Source organism: Callithrix jacchus, chromosome 13 (genome assembly GCF_049354715.1).
Source record: "Callithrix jacchus isolate 240 chromosome 13, calJac240_pri, whole genome shotgun sequence".
In the NCBI taxonomy this organism is placed as follows: Eukaryota; Metazoa; Chordata; class Mammalia; order Primates; family Cebidae; genus Callithrix; species Callithrix jacchus.
In genome coordinates this window covers 28,895,804-28,914,231 of record NC_133514.1, presented here as the reverse complement: position 1 = coordinate 28,914,231, position 18,428 = coordinate 28,895,804, and the positions used below count along the sequence as shown (strand labels likewise).

The following is an 18,428-nucleotide window of genomic DNA, read 5'->3' as shown; positions in this document are numbered from 1 at the left end:
GAGAACTAATTGTGAGAGAGAGATGTAACAACCTGAAAGCAAGGGGTTATTAAGAGCATTTAGTGTCAGGGAAGGTGGGGTGAGATGGCAGAGAAACAGGGGTTATGCTAAATCCAGAAAGAAATCGAAATGAAACACATAGGAACATAAAGTGCTAATTATGTAACAAAACATTCACCTCGTGGAGCAATAATCTAACCTCAAGATTTTCAGTTACATTATTTTTGTCCCTGCCCATATGGGTAACTGCTAGCTTATAAACTGTGAACATGGCAATGGACAATTTTTCTTTTCTTTTCTTTTTCTTTTTTTCTTTTTTTTTTTTTTGAGACAGAGTCTCACTTTGTCACCCAGGCTAGAGGTCAGTGATATGATCTTGGCTCACTGCAGCCTGTGCCTCCAGAATTCAAGTGACTTTCTTGCTTAGCCTCCTGAGTATCTGGGACTACAGGCCTGTGCCATCACGCCCAGCTAACTTTTGTATTTTTAGTAGAGATGGGGTTTCACCAGGTTGGCCAGGCTGGTCTCAAACTCCTGACCTCAGGAGATCCACCTGCTTCAACCTTCCAAAGTGTTGGGATGACAGGTGTGAGCCACCACAGCCAACCAGTACAATTTAATAATATTTAGAAATATGTATCCAGCTGGAAGACTGTTGCCCAACTCATATGCGTATTTTTGCACTATTTTAATAAATTATGTTATGTAAAAGCTAAGCAATATTTATGCACTTAACCTTCTACCAAAACTAACCAAAAAGAAGGAAAGTTCGTGCTTAAACAAGCATTTAGTGAGTTAATAGTACTTCTGAGTTTTTAAAAGAACTGGCCTAAGAAAATGATGCTTTGTTTTAATACACTTCAGATGCAATTTTCTTTTCTTTTTTTTTGAGACAAAGTTTCACTCTGTCGCCAGGCTGGAGTGCAGTGGCATGATCTCAACTCACTGCAACCTCTGCCTCCCAGTTCAAGCGATTCTCCTGTCTCAGCCTCCTGAGTAGCTGGGATTACAAGCGCCGGCCACTATGCCTAGCTAATTTTTTGTATTTTTAATAGAGACAGGTTTTCATCATGTTGGCCAGGCTGGTTTTGAATTCCTTACCTCAGATAATTCGCCCGCCTCAACCTCCCAAAGTGCTGTGATTACAGGCATGAGCCACCACGCCTGGCCCAGATGAAAAATATAGTTACTAGCTAGGCCCACTTCACTTTGGTTCCTGGGCATGTGCTGCCCCCTGGTGTTCTCTGAGTGCCTCCCTCTTTCAGGCCGATGAGTTGGGTATTTCCTGCTGCCTGTTAGACATTGCACTGGAAAGCATATCCGAACTGCAACCTCTTTAAGTCTGACTGTAGACTCCCCGTCTTCTCATCCCTGACTTTCCTATCCCAGCTACTACTGCAAGCACTTGGCAAAACACCTGAAATATACAGTCCCTGACGTATCAGTAACTATATCAGTTGGATGAATGCACAATGGTTGTTACCCAGACTAGAAGGCTTGAAGCCATTTTTAACATTCTCTTTACACCTTGCCAAATAGCCAAAGTTCTTTACCTCCTCAGTATGAATCTTTATCTCTTCATGTCTGGACTAGTTTTCATTTAAGTGTATTTCCTCCCAAATGAAATCTTTCCTCTACATCCTTTCAGTATCTCCCACATCTTGAATGTCTGTCACCCTTGCTTTCTGCACCAGAGATGAATAGCATGGTCTAGAGTCAGTAGACACAGGTCTGGAGTCCAGCTTTGTCACTTAGGAACAAGATGAATTTGGTACACTAATCTTTTTAAGATGGGGAGGAGATGGGAGAGTGTAACACCCACTTCCATATTTAACCCCTCATGCACACACTCAGAAAGCTCCCCAAGTACTGTGGGACATGTTGGCCTTTGCATATCATGAGGAATAGAAGCTCATGACATTTTATGTCAATATTAAAGGAAACAGGTCTAAAAACAAGCTAAAGGACGTGGACACCCCTGGATTACATTAGAAAAGCACTTCAGGCCAGGCACAGTGGCTCACATCTGTAATCCCAGCACTGTGGGAAGCCGAGGAGGGTGGATCACCTAAGGTCAGGAGTTCCAAATCCTGGCCAACATGGTAAAACCCCGTATCTACTAGAAATACAAAAATTAGCCAAATGTGGTGGTGTTTACCTGTAATCCCAGCTACTCAGGAGGCTGAAGCAGGAGAATTGCTTGAATCCAGGAGACAGAGGTTGCAGTGAGCTGAGGCCATGCCATTGCACTCCAGCCTGGATGACAGAGTGAGACTCTATCTCAAAAAGGAAAAAAAAGAAGGAAAGAAAACAGTTTCATATGATGCCTAGGACAAAGTAAGCACTGAAACGCGATCAAAATAATAACTAGGCCACTATCGAGCTATTATCATCACCAGTTAGTCAAGAGTGGATCATGTATATAGCTGTTCTGTGGTATCTCTTAAAGTGCTGGAATCGATTTCTGATTCTCTCTAGTGCATTCTACTGGTATTTTACCTTCACAGGTATTTCTCTCTAATACAGAGTAAACTCAGTGAGATCAGGGGCCACAGCTAGTTCTTCTGTATATGTCTCAAAGCTCCTAGTATGGTATCTCATACATAGTAAACTCTTCAAACAGTTTTTGGTTGAGCTGTGCTGATATGTGGTGCCAACTGTTCATTTATTCGTTTTGTTGATGAACTGAGATAACTGGATGATTTAGCCTTTAGACATTCTCCAACCCCCTTCTCTCACCAAACTTTTAAGGGGTGTTTCCCTTTTTAAAGAGAAATAGATGATTTTTAATTAAATTTCTTGTCATTCTTTAAAAAGTCATTCTTTAAAATGATCTCTCTCATGACTCCCTCCCTGAAGACACACTAGGCCCAAAGTGAAAACTTTAGTCCACAAGGCTCTAGCTTGGACCCCATCCTACGAAGATCATGAGCAAAAGCACCTCAGCCTACAACAAGTGGCTCAAGGCAGGGCAGCCACCCTGTAACCTGGGCTCCAGGTTGTCCTGCTAGTGTTAGACTTGTTGCACTTACTTTTGTGGATGGCCTCTATCCAACGACTTCTTTTTTGAAATCTGTGCTCAGGGAGAAGATGAGTCTTTTGAAAGCTAATAATTATTAAAACAATTTTTTTTTTTGAGATGGGGTTTTCACTGTGTTGTCCAGACTGATCTCCAGTTCCTGGACTCAAGAGATTCTCCTGCCTCAGCCTCCCTAGTAGTTAGGATTAGAAAATGGTTCTTTGATTTACAGATGGAATCATCATGTGTGACACTGCTTATTTATTTGCCAGCTCACTCAAAACTTTTGCCTTATTTGAACCTAGTTTGAACAGTTGGCTGTTCGGAGTTTTGATTGGACAAAACTCTGTGATTGGCATGAGAGTAGGTTGCAGTCCTTTTACACATTCAGTTAGGTTGCAGTTCACTATGTATGGAGAAATCTTCAGGCCAAACTTAAAACATGTAAAAGGCAGCTTTAGGTTAAACTTAATTTAACAAAGAGATAGAATGCACCACCATTTTTCAGATAGTGTGCCTATAATGCTGAGTAGACAATCTGAAAAAAGTCCCACTGTAAATATGTAGAAATGCCTTTCCTCCAATACATAAGTATGCACACATATGGCAGGGGGTGGATTCATTCACACATTTTTGTTTCATTTGGCAAATATTTACCCTGTGCCAGGTACTTATCTGGACTTTGGAATATGACAGTGAACAAATAAAATCCTTAGCCACATGATGCATTGGTTCAAATGGGTGTATATAAAAATAAATATTTTTAAAATGCATAGGCCAGACAACATAGAAAGACCTGGTCTCACTAAACAAATTTTAAAACCTAGCCAAGTATTGTAGTGTACACCTGTAGTTCCAGCTACTTAGGTGCCTGAGGTGGCAGGATCACTTGAGTGCAGGAGTTCAAGGTTGCAGAGAGCTAAGCTTGCAGCACTGCAATCCAGTATTGCTTTGCTGGGATTTCAGGCTTAGTAGTATGGGGAGTAGATTTTAATGCTTGGGTTGGAGTAGAAGAGAAATCCCTGAGCCCATGCAAGGAGACAGTTGTAACTGGTACTCCTCTGTAGAGTCATGCCACTTAAACTGGACCACAGAAAAATTCACATACTTGCCCAGAAGGACAACAAAGAAGCTTATCTGTCTCAGTGTAGAGGAAAAATGGAACGAAAGCCACAGACCAGAACCTCACCTGACTTTGTGAACTGAAATTGCAACAGCCAAGACTTCTGGAAAAACATTTAGAAACTTTAGTAGTAGCAAATGTAACACTGCTCTAAAATAATGTTCCTACAACCCACACCACAGAGATTCTCACAAAACACCAATCCTGACAAAGACGAGCTCATTATATCGATATAATGGAACTTACATGACATGACAAAAACAAAGAGGAAATATACAACTGCAATAACTAAGTTTAATGGACTATGAATCTGAGAACTGCTCTTCTAAAAAATTAAAGACATGCAAAGTAAACAAAGCCCTTAAGAAAGAATAAGACCCTGTGATACAAGGCAGGCAGATTTCTAAAATCAATCAGTTGGGAGTCCCAGAAATAAAGAAGACATTTAAGGTTAAAAAAAAAAATCATGGAAAATGAGATTAGGCATATGCAATGGAAGAATTAGAGAAGTGGAAGATTAGTATGAAAAATTATCTATAATACAGCAGAAAGAAAAACAGGTGGAAATATGAGAGGTTAAGAGATATGGCAGTTAAGAGAATGGAAATTAGAGACACAAGTAAGTTTTAAGAAGGTGTATTTGTCATTACAAGAATAAGATGTGGTGAAAGTTAATGAGGGATGTGAAAACCATTATTTCTATTCACTAAATTTCTTTATGAAAGAACAAATATTTAAAATGTTAAATTGTTAAATAAAACTATAGATGGATAGCTATTATAAATAGTCAGGGAGAGTGCATTAGCTAGGCACATTTACAACGAACATTATGTCCTTTTCGAACCAAAAATGGTTTATAAAAATATAAATATTAATACAACACATAATAATAAGGTTTGGATTATATAATAATTTTAACCTTTGTAGAACTGTTTGGTAATATTAAATACACTCACCTCTAAGAACTGTATTCAATTTTATAACTATTTAGGCCATAACAATTTTTTTAAGAAATAACCCTATTTAGGAATTATTTTCACTTTGTTTTTAAATTCGGGTTTATGAGGTATACTTTACATACAATAAAACAAACCATTTTATGTACAATTAGATAACCACCACCACAATCAACACATAGAACATTTTGATAGTATCTTTTTTTATCAAAACCTCAATTTTTCTACCATTGTACAATCTCCAAAAGTCCTATAGATGAAATTGTTACACATTTTTTAGGGGTTTGGAAGTGTGTATATTGAAAATAAGTGACATGTAAGAATATCCAAATAAGAGAGGAGAGTTGTAAAAGAGAATAAGCAAATAGTAACACGGAAATAATTATCAATACAGATGTGGTGACAGATGTCAGAGCCAGTTAAGCAGCTGCAAGATTGTGATAGAAGTGTATATATGGAATGATTAGCTCAATCCTCCACACCCAAAGTTCAAATACAATAAATAAATAGAAAAATTAACCTTTATTTACTATTAGAGCTTACATTTTTCTGAAATGGTATATTTATTTATTTATTTATTATTTATGTATTTTTTTGAGATGGAGTTTATTATTTATTTATTTATTATTTATTTATTATTTATGTATTTTCTTGCTCTGTCACCCAGACTGGAGTGCAGTGGTGAGATCTGGGCTCACCACAACCTCCACTTCCCAGATTCAAGCAATTCTCCTGCCTCAGCCTCCCAAGTAGCAGAGATTATAGGCATGTGCCACCACACCACACCAAGCCAATTTTGCACTTTTAGTAGAGACAGTGTTTCACCATGTTGGCCAAGCTGGTCTTGAACTCCTGACCTCAGGTAATCCACTCCACCTTGACCTCCCAGAGTGCTGGGATTATAGGTGTGAGCCACCATGCCCAGCTGAAATGGTAAGTTTAGATAATACCAATTTCATTTTTTATTAATGGATTAGCTACAGAAACTGTGGCTGGAAAACCCCTTTTATTTACCCTCAGGGAGCCCAAATATCATCTGACCTATCAGGATTCAAGGCTAGTTTTCTGAGAATAGAATATGGAATATTGATCTCTGCCTTTTAGGCTGGGGCTTAACAGTATGAATGGCAAAACCTTGGGTTAGATAGGTTAGATTCTTGTCCACAAATGACCCACCCTCTGGTCATGATTTCACATTTTTAAGCTGTTTCAGTGTACTCAGGGACACGTTTTGGGGCTGGTTAGCTTTCTACAGTTTTGGTTCCCATGGAACAAGACTTCTTAGCTGACAGGATCACATATGGATAATTCCTAGGGTCCCAGTTAAGTAGCTCAGGCTCAATCCTTCCCATGAAGAGGTTTCTTTCTCCTTATGCTGCCCTTTCTGTGTATATGTGAGATCCTGGAAGCAAAATCACATAATCCTTTATCATTTCAACATCTTTGAAGTTCGAATGATGTAAGGCAACTGTCATGCTTGCATCTGACAGCTGAGTCATGGTCGTGATGATGTTTTAGTCAGCAAATTAGGGATTTTCATAGTACTTGCAACACACTCTCTGTTTACTTCATTAACACCTGGTCAAAAGTCTAATGACTGGAGAAATTGTTTTTTTAAAAAAGACTCCAGACACTCTGTTGAACATCTTTTTTTTTTTTTTGAGACAGAGTCTCGCTCTGTCACCCAGGCTGGAGTGCAGTGGCGTGATCTCAGCTCACTGAAACCTCCACCGCCCAGATTCAAGCAATTCACTGCCTCAGCCTCCCGAGTAGCTGGGATTACAGGCGCCCACCACCACACCCAGCTAATTTTTTTTTTTTTTTTTTTTTTTTTAGTAGAGACAAGGTTTCACCATCTTAGCCAGGCTGGTCTTGAACTCCTGACCTTGTGATCCACCTGCCTTGGCCTCCCAGAATTCTGGGATTACAGGTGTGAGCTACCATGCCTGGCCACTCCCGTGAATGTCTTAAGGAGGACATTTTAGGCACCGTGACTTCTATCTCCTTGTACCTTCTCTTCAAAATATGGGGATCCATCATTATGGAGACAACAGAATATCTATCACCTTTGGTGTTTTGAGAGTGATGTTAGCTATTGCATAAACAAAATCATCAGAAGCACCACACAGGGTGGGTTCCCTTTGTTGGAGATGATGACAAAGCATTTGGTTTGTTCTGCATAAGCTCACACATGTCTGTACTGTTACAGGTGTCTTGCCCAATGGGATCAGCCACAACGTTAGCTTTCTTAGAACTTTCCAAAATTTTCTAAGAACAGAAAAGACCCCTTGGTATGAAATGAGCAGTTTTTAGGTGGGTTTTGTCAGGTATGGCAGTATTCACATCTACTCATAGGTATTAGGAATAACATCCCCTTCCTGCACAGCCATCTTGAAGGGTTTAACTTCCTCTCTGAGCAGTGGTAAAACAAGTTTGTTTATACCTCAAAACTGAGCTTTGACCTCTTTCCAGTACCATCTTGTCATCTGTGGTTTTGTTGGTATATGGCTTGGGACCAGTAAATGCAGTCTTTGCAAAGGGCCTCCCAGGTGGCAGTTTGCTTGTGAAATCTCCTTGGTATTTCCAAAATAAGAAACAAGGTCCCCCTCTTTGTTGCTGCAGACTAGAGTCAATATCAGGCTGACGATCTCTTTATAGTATCTTTAAAGTTCCAAGGGGTCACTGAAGTGACAAAGCTGGTATGAAGGGGCTAGGTGTCTTTCTTAGCGTTTGAGAGGGTAGCTTTAGCATATGCCTTCTATACCACTGTCCATGAAGTCACAGTACAAACTTCTTGGGAAGGTAAAAGACACAAACAGCTCTGCCTATTCCTAATCAGTATAGTGCTGGTAACATTGCAAAATTTTGCAAATTTACTGTGTAATGAACTCAAAACAGACTTGACCATCTGCTTCTTGGCAGGATGCAGGCAATTGCACAGGAGTATATTCTGTTGACAGAACTCAATACATTGGGCCTTCTGATTCAGTGTCTTACCCCAAGCTGGGAGCCTAGGCTTCTGTCTGTGTTGTAGTTACAGTCTGCTACAAAACTTTATAAACTGCTATTTGTCATGTCTTGGCAATTTTTTGCTTTCCATCTGGGGTCCCTGTTAAGGCTGGATTTATATTGTTGCATCTACCACAAAGAGAGTTCACTGATGCTTTCTGAATAGGATCCACTAGAGAAAGGACCTCAACTTACTGTCAAACCTGAATGGCAGGATGGAAAAAATATCCCCCTTGTTTTATACAGCTTTCCTTATCCCACTCAGAAACACGTTTAAATATAACCACATCCATTATAAACAGTCTCCCAGTAGCCCATGAGACAGAGCTTATTCTTGTTAACAGGTACAAGCTTATCTAGTCATAAAAGTGCTATTTTTTTCCCAGGCTGAGATACATTCTGCAGATATAGCATTTGAACAACTGCCAAAAAGGGCATCTCTTGGGTCTACCAAGGTTGGCAGGTCCTTGATTCCCAGAAAGCATAGAGCTGAGAGTAGCATGACCTGCCTTTTCCATTCCTCTTCGCAGGTAACTTGCACCTCTGGAGACAGTGTCATTGGATCTTGGTTTTATTGCAAAGCTGCTCACAAATCTCTGACACAGGTTTTGTCTCCTTCTTATAGTAGCTCATGGGGCAACTGAGAAAAAATTGAACTAAACTCTGAAGATGACCTTCATACTGTCAATCACAGCAATGTTAATCCAAAAATAGGGGCTCATAGGCCCTCCTCAATTGGCAGGGTATTATTCAGATGACCCTTCATTGCCTGCTATATTGCTCAACTATTAGAAGGGAGAGATGGCTTGAGGACTCTGACAATGATGAAAAATGAGCTAGCAGACTCTGAAAAAGACTTGAACCTAGGCCCGGTGTGGTGGCTCATGCCTATAATCACTGCATTTTGGGAGGCCAAGGTAGGAGGATCATTTGAGCCCAGGAGTTCAAGATCAGCCTGGGCAATATAGTGAGACTCTATCTCTACAAAAAAAATAAAAATTAACCAGTCATGGTGTGGCACACACCTATAGTCCCTGTTACTCAGGAGGCTGAGGGAGAGGATTGCTTGAGGCCAGGAGTTCAAATGTGCAGTGATCTGTGACTACACTATTGCATTCCAGCCTGGGCAAAAGAGCAAGACAAAAAGAAGAATAAAAAAGGAGGAGGAGGAGGAGGAAGAGGAGGCGGAAAAAGAAAGAAAGATAAAGAAGATTCAAACCTAAGTATAGCCAGCAGATGGAAACCAGTGTACTGTGTACTGTGCAGGTATGATTCAGTGTTTGACTCATGAACGTGACATGGTCACCCTCTTCTTTGAAAATAACCTTTGAGATCATTGTGAAAACCTGTGAGTGGTACAAGTACAACCCCACTTCAAGACATGTTTGACCTGTTTAGAGGAAGCCTGCGACTCTCCCTGGAGGCCAAAGCCATTTCATGTCTCCTCCTTGTACCTTTTGGCTAAGTTACTCCTCTCGCTACACATTAGGTAATCAGGGCCCTTGTATTCAGATGTAGCACAGGACCCATGGACTTTTAATCCTCTGTAGTTTGCTGAAGTATAAGAAGTGTGCTGTTGTCTACTGAATTCTGTTCTCTCCACAAAAAAATTCGTATTGAAGTTCTGACCTCTAGCACCTTAGAATGTGACTGTACATGGAGAGAAGAGCTTTGAAGAGGTCATTAAGGTGAAATGAGGTCCTACAGATGTGTCTTAATCCAATCTGACTGATGTCTTTATAAATAGAGGATATTAGGATATTCAGAGAGACACCAGGGGCACATGTGCATATCAGGACCACCATGTGAAGAGGCAACAAGGAACAGTCATTTGCAAGCAAAGGAAAGAGGCCTCAGAAGAACTCAGCCTTGCCAGTACCCTGCTGTTGGACTTCTAGCCTCCAGAACCAGGAGAAAATCATTGTCTGTTGTTGAATCTACCTGATCTGGGGCACTTTGCTATGGCAGCCCTGACCAACTAATACATGCACCTTACTCTCAGGAAACCCTGTTGCATTTTAGTACTGCTAGTTTCACTTGAAGGAAATTTAAAGAGTACACACAGTAGAATTTAAAATTTGGGTTTCTCTAAACAGTAATCAATGTGATAAGAAACAGCAGTCTCACAATGAAATCTGTCACAACATTTTAAATTATAAGCAATGCACAAGAGGTTCACAATGCAGTGGCTGTGAGAATCCAGATACACTGAAACACATTCTGTGTCATCTAATTCTACCTCAAGGCCATTTTGGTTGATGATATAACATCATTGAAATTTGTGGCATATAACCTTTTCTTGCATATAAAGTCCTAAACTGTGGGTAACAATCTGTGGGGTCCAGAAATGCCCACCATCTTTGGGGACTTATTCTTAACATGCCACAGTACAAGTCACCCCATTTGGGTCTTTGAGAGGAGAGATATTTAACAAGTATAATTCTGTTTCCTTCCATGATTTCTAACTTGCCCTGAACTGCCTAGGCCTTGTTGTGAATCTAAAGTTTTCTTTGACTCACAAACGGTTTTACAACAAGGGCATTTGCAAACTGGTAATTTTCAGTTAAAGAAAAAATATACACAGTCACATTCTATCATGCCTTTAAATAGCATGATAGTTTTCATACATGTAATTAATACTCCTAAATTCCTTCCATTTCTGTCACTATGTAATAACATAAAAACAATTTGGGAGTCACATTCACCCACTAAGTGGTAAAACTTCCCATTTCCTTCATGATCTGCCTTTATAGTCATCCCCATCCGTTCTCTAAAAACACAACATCTCTCAGTTAAATCTATGCATAAAATCTTAAGAACTCATATTGAAGCTGAGCTTGAGGATATAATAATGTTGCATCAAAACATAGATTCATTTCCTCAAAGTGAAGTTCAGGCGGCATCACCCAGGAATAAGTTAGATAGCTAACACATGTACTTCACCCTCCAATTTTTTTCTCATTGTTTCTCTTAACTTTAGCAGACTAGACTAAAAAAGTCACTGTAACTCTTCTGAAATGAGAGGTAGGGACAAATCTATATTATGTGTACCAATAACATAGTCTGCTATTTTTAACCCTTTGAAAAATTTTAAGGCATATATTCCTACTCCTAAACAAAGTTGTATGAGACCAGGACCTATTTTACTTGAATTTCAACCATGAAATGTTGAATGGCTACTATTCTGGTCCCCAGGATGTGGAGAAAGGACCTCATTTGGCTGGGCGTGGTAGCTCACGCCTGTAATCCCAGCACTTTGCGAGGCCGAGATGAGCAGATCATGAGGTCAGCAGATCAAGACCATTCTGGCTAACACAGTGAAACCGTCTCTATTAAAAATACAAAAAATTAGCTGGGCATGATGTTGCGCACCTGTAGTCCCAGCTACTCGGGAGACTGAGGCAAGAGAATCTCTTGAACCCAGGAGGCAGAGGTTGCAGAGAGCCGAGATCATGGTACTGCACTCCGGCCTGGGCAACAGAGCGAGACTCCATCTCAACAACGTAACAACAACAAAAGAAATCATTCTGTTGATTTATAAACAAGAATTCAGTATCACCCATAAAGTCTGCAGCCCTGTGAATGATCTAAATCTTTCCCAGCTCTTTAGCATACTGAGAAGTTCCCAATTCATGGACAGCTACACCTATAACAGGTTGTTTATATTTTAGCATATTCCCATTTTCAAAGATCCTAGATGGTGAGATTTGGGAAATACTGGGCCTTCAAAACCTTAGTTGGTCTTGAAGATTTCCAGCTTGTTGGACAGATGAACCATCAGTTTCTGTGGAGGATATGAGAGAGATCATCCCCGGCTCAGAAGAATGGAGCTGGTATTCCTTGAATTAGCTGTTCATTCACATATTCAGAACCATTCAACTGTTTTGAATCAAGCTACAAGATGTTTGGGAGATGTATTTTAAACGATTCTCTTCTGGATATAATTTGCCAGACCTTAACAGCTGCAATTTCTTTCATTTGGTGAACATTTTATTTAGCTTTCTCTTTTAAGGATGAAAGTGCTAAATTTAAGCAGTGCTCGCTTTTAGCATGAACCAGAAAGGTAGTAGTCGTATGAGTCTGTTTTCACACTGCTGATAAAGGCATACCCAAGACTGGGCAATTTATGAAGAAAAAGAGGTTTAATGGACTCACAGTTCCACGTGACTGGGGAGGCCTCACAATCATGGTGGAAGGTGAAAGGCATGTCTTACATGCCAGGGAAGAGAGAGAATGAGAGCCAAGTGAAAAGGGAAACCTTTTTATAAAACCATCAGATCTCATGAGACTTATGCACTACCATGAGAACAATATGGGGAAATTGCCCCCATGATTCAATTAGCTCCCATCAGATTCCTCCCACAGCACTTGGGAAGTATGGAAGCTAAAATTCAAGATGAGATTTGGGTGAGGACACAGTCAAACCATATCAGTAGTGTATCTAATAATTGATTATTGAATGTTTCTCCCATCAGTTGCTGTCTGTTCGTTGCCATATTCTCTCAAAGGACCAATCTCGACTTCTGAGCTAACCAACAGGGCATAGATAGTGTTTACTAAACTTTAATAACCATAATTTATTGAATTAGCAAGTGGTTTTGACCACTTTCAGAAGCTTCTCTGAAGCTCAAATTGTTTGATTATCTCATTTATGTGGAAATGGACTACATTCACACTTCAGTATCATTAATGAGAATACTGGTCCCAATTTGGGCTAGTACCACCTAGGTGAGCTGTAACATGCGAATAATCTTTACTCGGTATAAATCCATGTTGGGTGCCCCATTATGGGCTGTTGTAAGTGTTCAGAGGGTTACTTTTATATCCTGATAAAGATTTATCCTCATCTCTGATATACTGCATTTTGATTGTCTCAAATTTGTCTGATGCAATTAAAATGTTAGTTGAAAGTGCTATTTTACAGACACTCCTGTTCATCTCTCAGCACAGGTCAGAATTTTCACCTCTTTTGTGAAGGAAATATTTTACCTCATGTTTTATAGGGTTATAAATGTTCTGAACATAAATCCTTACACAACCCCTGTGGTTTCTGAGGCAAATCACAAACTTATAGAACAATATTGCTCTGCTTGATCTTGAACAGTAAAATGTTTTATAGGAAAAATGTAACTAACTAGGGAAAGTAAGCATTTCTTCTGTAAAAGACATGGTTTTATGGTCACAGAGGGATGCATTTTGGAGAGGGTGGTGGCCCTTTCCCACCCAAAGTTGGCATCTGCTTCTCAGAGAGAAGGGGATGAGATTATAACCAGAGCACATAGGAGTACTCACTTTGAGCAACTGTCTAGAGCATTCAGAGTCAGCCATATAAACAGGGAAAATCTGATGCAGAAAGAGCAAAAACCCCACAATGTAAAAGAATGAGTAATACTTTTTAATATTATGGGTGTCTGTGATTTAGGACCAATCTTAGTTTATAAACGAAAGTGAGAAGACATGCAGGCTGGGAAACCATGGCACAGAAGATTAAGCACTTTAACTCTGGTGAAGAAACTAGTAAGTGCAGAAGCAATAATTGTATCCAGTCTCCTTCCTTCTTCACACTGCACACTTGAGCAACTGAACTGCCACAACCACCTTGACCTTCAGAAGTAGACGGGTCTGCTTTTCTCAAGACTGCATGCATTCAGAGCCAATGAAAATACAAAACTGTCCAGCACTACAAGAAGGAAGAATAAATTACAAAAACCATTCATTTCGGCCAGCTGCAGTGGCACATACCTATAATCCCAGCACTTTGGGAGGCCGAAGCAGGTGGATCATGAGGTCAAGAGATCGAGACCATTCTGGCTAACATGGTGAAACTTTGTCTCTACTAAAAATACAAAAAAAAAAAAAAATTAGCCAGGCATGGTGGCCTGCACCTATAGTCCCAGCTACTCGGGAGACTGAGGGAGGAAAATCACCTGAAGCCAGGAGGCGGAGGTTACAGTGAGCTGAGATCACTCCACTGCATTCCAGCCTGGGCGACAGAGCAAGACTCAATCTCAAAAAAAAAAAAAAAATTAATTTCTACCTTTTGACTGTACCATCTCATCATTTTCATCAGCTTAATAAATGTCAAAACAAGTTTGATTATCTTCAAATTCTTAGCCAAACTGGAGAAACATTTGGACTAGTCTCCCTCCTTGGAATAGAATTATGGACTCTCACTATTTTCTCTGTTATCATCTCTACCAACCATGTAAGCTTTTCTAGACTCATGTGCATGATTCAAAGAAGGTACATTTTTATTGTGGTAAAATATACATTAACATGAAATTTACCAATATAAATCATTTTGAAGTGCACAATTCATTGGTATTAAGGACATTCATATTAGGCAACCATTATCACCACCCACCTCCAGAACTTTTTCATGAGCCCAACAGAAACTGTACTCATTAAATAATAACTCCTGATTAATCTCTTCCCCCAGTCCCTGGTAACTCCTATCTGTTTCCTGTCTCTGTGAATGAATCTATTCTAGATACCTCATGTAGGTGCAGTCATACATTATTTGTCCTTTTGTGTCCTGCTTATTTCATGTAATACAGCACAATGTCTTCAGTACTCATCTCTCTTGTAGTGTGTGTAGCACTGCACAAAGTTTCCAAGGCCTCCACATTCTCACCAACTTTATTTTCCATTTTTCTTTAATAGCCTTTCTGATGAGTGTGAAAAGGTATTTTTTTTAAGTATTTATGTATTTATTTTTCGAGATGGAGTTTCACTCTTGTCACCCAAGCTGGAGTGCAATGGTGTGATCTTGGCTCACTGCAACCTCTGCCCCCCAGGTTCCAGTGATTCTCCTGCCTCAGCCTCCCAAGTAGCCAGGATTATAGGCAAGTACCAACACAACTGGTTAATTTTTTGTATTTAGTAGAGATGGGGCTTCATCATGTTAGTCAGGCTGATCTTGAACTCCTGACCTTGGGTGATCCACCTACCTCGGCCTCCCAAAGTTCTGGGATTACAGAAGTTGGCCACCACACCTGGCCAGAAGAAGATATTTTTAAACCCATCTTTTAACCCATTTTTGAGGTGGCTCCAGTGCCAAGAATGTGTCAATAGCTTAATACATTTTTTGGAGAGCCAAGCAAACATGCCTTGATGAGAAGTTTTGGAATCTCTATCTCTTCATTAAACCAGAGGACGCACCCATAAACTGTATTTTGGCAGAGGTTCTGGAATAAAGCCATGCTAGGGGCAAAGGGTGAGAGGAGGAATCTGCTGGAAAGTCTCACATGGAGTTAGGTCTCAGAGCTACGTGCCGGGAGGACTCCCTTTGGTAAAACCCTGCAAGGTCAGGTCCTGGCTCTTCTAGAAAATATACACTACACTCAACACACTCACGTTTTCATTTCAAAGGTAGATTGATGTCTACCTTCTTAAAATTTAAAGTTTTAATATTAAATATAGAGACTGTATTAGTCAAAATCTTCTAGAGAAATAGAATATATATTTATATATTCTAATACATATAAATATATATATATGTATGCCTGTGTGTGTTTGTGTGAAATAGAAATAAAGGGATTGATTGATTGATTTTAAGGAATTATCTCAGATGATTATAGTGGCTGGCAAGTCCAAAATCTGTGTGGCTGGAAATTCAACAAGAGTTGAAGTTGAAGACCTGAATCCAAAATCTGCAGGCTGGAGACCCAGGCAGGGTTTCTATATTGAAGTCTTGAGGCAGAATTTTTTCCTCTTTGGGATACTTCAGTCTTTTCTCCTAAGACCTGACTGAATGAGGCCTACCCACATTATGAAGGGTAATCTACTTTGCTGAAAGTCTACTGATTTAAATATTAATTTTATTCTAAAATTACCTTCACAGCTATATCCAGTTTAGTGTTTGACCAAACATCCGGGTACCATAAGCTAGTCAATTTTACATATTACATTGACCATGATAGAAGCTTCTACAATAGGATATTTTACCCAAAGCTTTACACTAAAAATGTGAGCACAGTGGCTCACATCTGTTATCCCAGCACTTTGAGAGCCAAAGTGGAGGATTACTTGAGTCGAGTTCAAGGCCAGAATGGGCAACATAATCAGACCTCATCTCTTAAAACAAAAACAAACAAAAAATGTTAAGATTTACACCAAGGACTCGGCACTGAAGACTAAGGATTTTACACTAGTGTAAGACTTTATATTTTTTAAAAGTGTGTTTCTGTTTGTTTGCTTGTTTGTTTTTATTGGGGTTTTGAGATGTTACTTTTGTTCTGAATTACTGAAACTTTCAGGTATAAGTTTGGGTTTTACAAATCTAGAAATTACTATGGGATGGGTCTTAACAAAATTGTTTATAAATGAGTCATTTAAAAATCATTTTAAAACTTTTCTGTGAGGATTCCTGATAGTTTTATTATCCTTCTTCAAATCACAAAAAGCATTTACTGTCGTGGACTTCACACCATGCAGTATTTGCATTGTGGATTGTTCCAGTTTGATCAAAGGATAGGGGGATTGGATAGGCTCGGGGAAACTGAGGTTGAAGACTAGGGGCAGGTTGGGAGTTGAGTGGGAGGGCAAGAGTTTGGATCGGTTTGAAATGGGAGGTTTAATTGATAGAATTGGGGATTGTCTGGCCTATAGGATTGGAGGGATAAACTTATTTGACAGCTATCATGAGTCCATACTGCTTGTGGAGGAGAGAATCTATAAATCCTTCCACTAAAAGCACCTAGCAATATTGGCTAAAATATAATATATTTTTTATTATCTACTGTAGACCCAGTTCAGAAATGAACCTGTAACTAAAACCACAGTGAGAAGCTTTGAACAGCGGTGCTCTGGCTTCCAGAGGATGCATTGTTAGTCTCAGCAATCTAGGCGTCTGCTGATCCTCAGTTACCTGGGGCATCTCTGTTAATACCAAAAAGGAGAGGGCAAATGAATGAAGTCTGAGTCTTTCTCAGATGGAAAGTGGAAGGAAGGGGCCTACATAAAGTCAGGACTTTCGAAGGGCTGCTACCTATTAAGAGTAAAGACTAGAAACAAATCCACTCCAACAGAAAGAAACAACAAGGAAACAGATATATCTTGTAACTTCTGCCATTAGGCCAGGACCGAAGATCCCAAAGCGATGTGTTCTCTATTATTTGGCAATGAATTTCCTTCTCTTGTTTCTTATGCAGAAAACAAAAATTGAGATACAATATTTATCTGATATTAGTGCTCCACATTCCTCCAATACACATCTCTCATTACGACCAGAATGACTTCCTCATAGCCAGTTAAGCAGACTGCTCTTCCTAAATATAAACTCTCTGAGTTTAGAGGACAAGAGTTTGCTCAGCGTGCTCGTCCCAATTTCAGCATCTTCGTGTCTGAGCATCTTATCCTCTGGTGGCTTTGGGTAGTCAGCTCACCACTTGTCAGAAATACACATTCTACTGAAGTGATTTATATGCATTATCCTTTCTAATTTTTCAGTAACTTTGCAAGGTAGGTATTATCAGCTCATTTTAAAGACCTTAATACTTAGATTCAAAGAACACATTGCTCGAAGCTAGAAAGCAGTGGGACTGGATTTGAATTCAGGTCTATCAAACTTTTAAGCACATGGTTTTTCTACTCTGAGCTATTACCTTTTACATATTCTTTGCAGAATATAAAATCCAGCTTAAACCTTCTCATCTCTTTCAACTATAGGTGTGCTGGAGCCAGCTTGTGGCAGCGAATTATGTGAATCTTTCCCAACTCTACATTCAGTGACTTCACATTGGTAACTTGGAATGAGCCATTGTACAGGTAATTTACACCAGAAAATTTGGCAAATGCTACAAATCAGTGCTTTTCAGAGAGCTGGTTGTTAAACATTTACCAGCACACACTTGCTTGCTGCCTTTATATTAATCGCTCATCTCAGTTCTTGGTTTGTGCATATTAGAATTAATTATATGATGTTCTAAATTTTATATCAATTGATCTTATCCACTCAGACAATATAGCATAGGAGTTAGCAAATACTGTAATCCCTTAGATCCAAGACGCTATGAAACAGAATTGGGTTTTAAAAGGCTCTAAGAGGCCAGGCGCGGTGGCTCACACCTGTAATCCCAGCACTTTGGGAGGCCGAGGCGGGTGGATGACGAGGTCAAGAGATGGAGACCATCCTGTTCAACAGACCATCCTGGTCAACATGGTGAAACCCCGTCTCTACTAAAAATACAAAAAATTAGCTGGGCATGGTGGTGCGTGCCTGTAATCCCAGCTACTCAGGAGGCTGAGGCAGGAGAATTGCTTGAACCCAGGAGGCGGAGGTTGCAGTGAGCCGAGATTGCGCCATTGCACTCCAGCCTGG

General features: G+C 39.8%; 1 long non-coding RNA gene across 1 annotated transcript in view; it reads left to right on the top strand.

The window, feature by feature from the left end:
* Positions 1 to 17,791, top strand: part of LOC128929424 (uncharacterized) — a 104,850-nt gene extending 87,059 nt beyond the window's left edge. The window contains exon 3 of the long non-coding RNA XR_008475912.2: positions 17,777 to 17,791. This is a non-coding gene — a long non-coding RNA (uncharacterized LOC128929424). The remainder of the gene's footprint in view (positions 1 to 17,776) is intronic.
* The last annotated feature ends 637 nt before the right edge of the window (positions 17,792 to 18,428 follow it).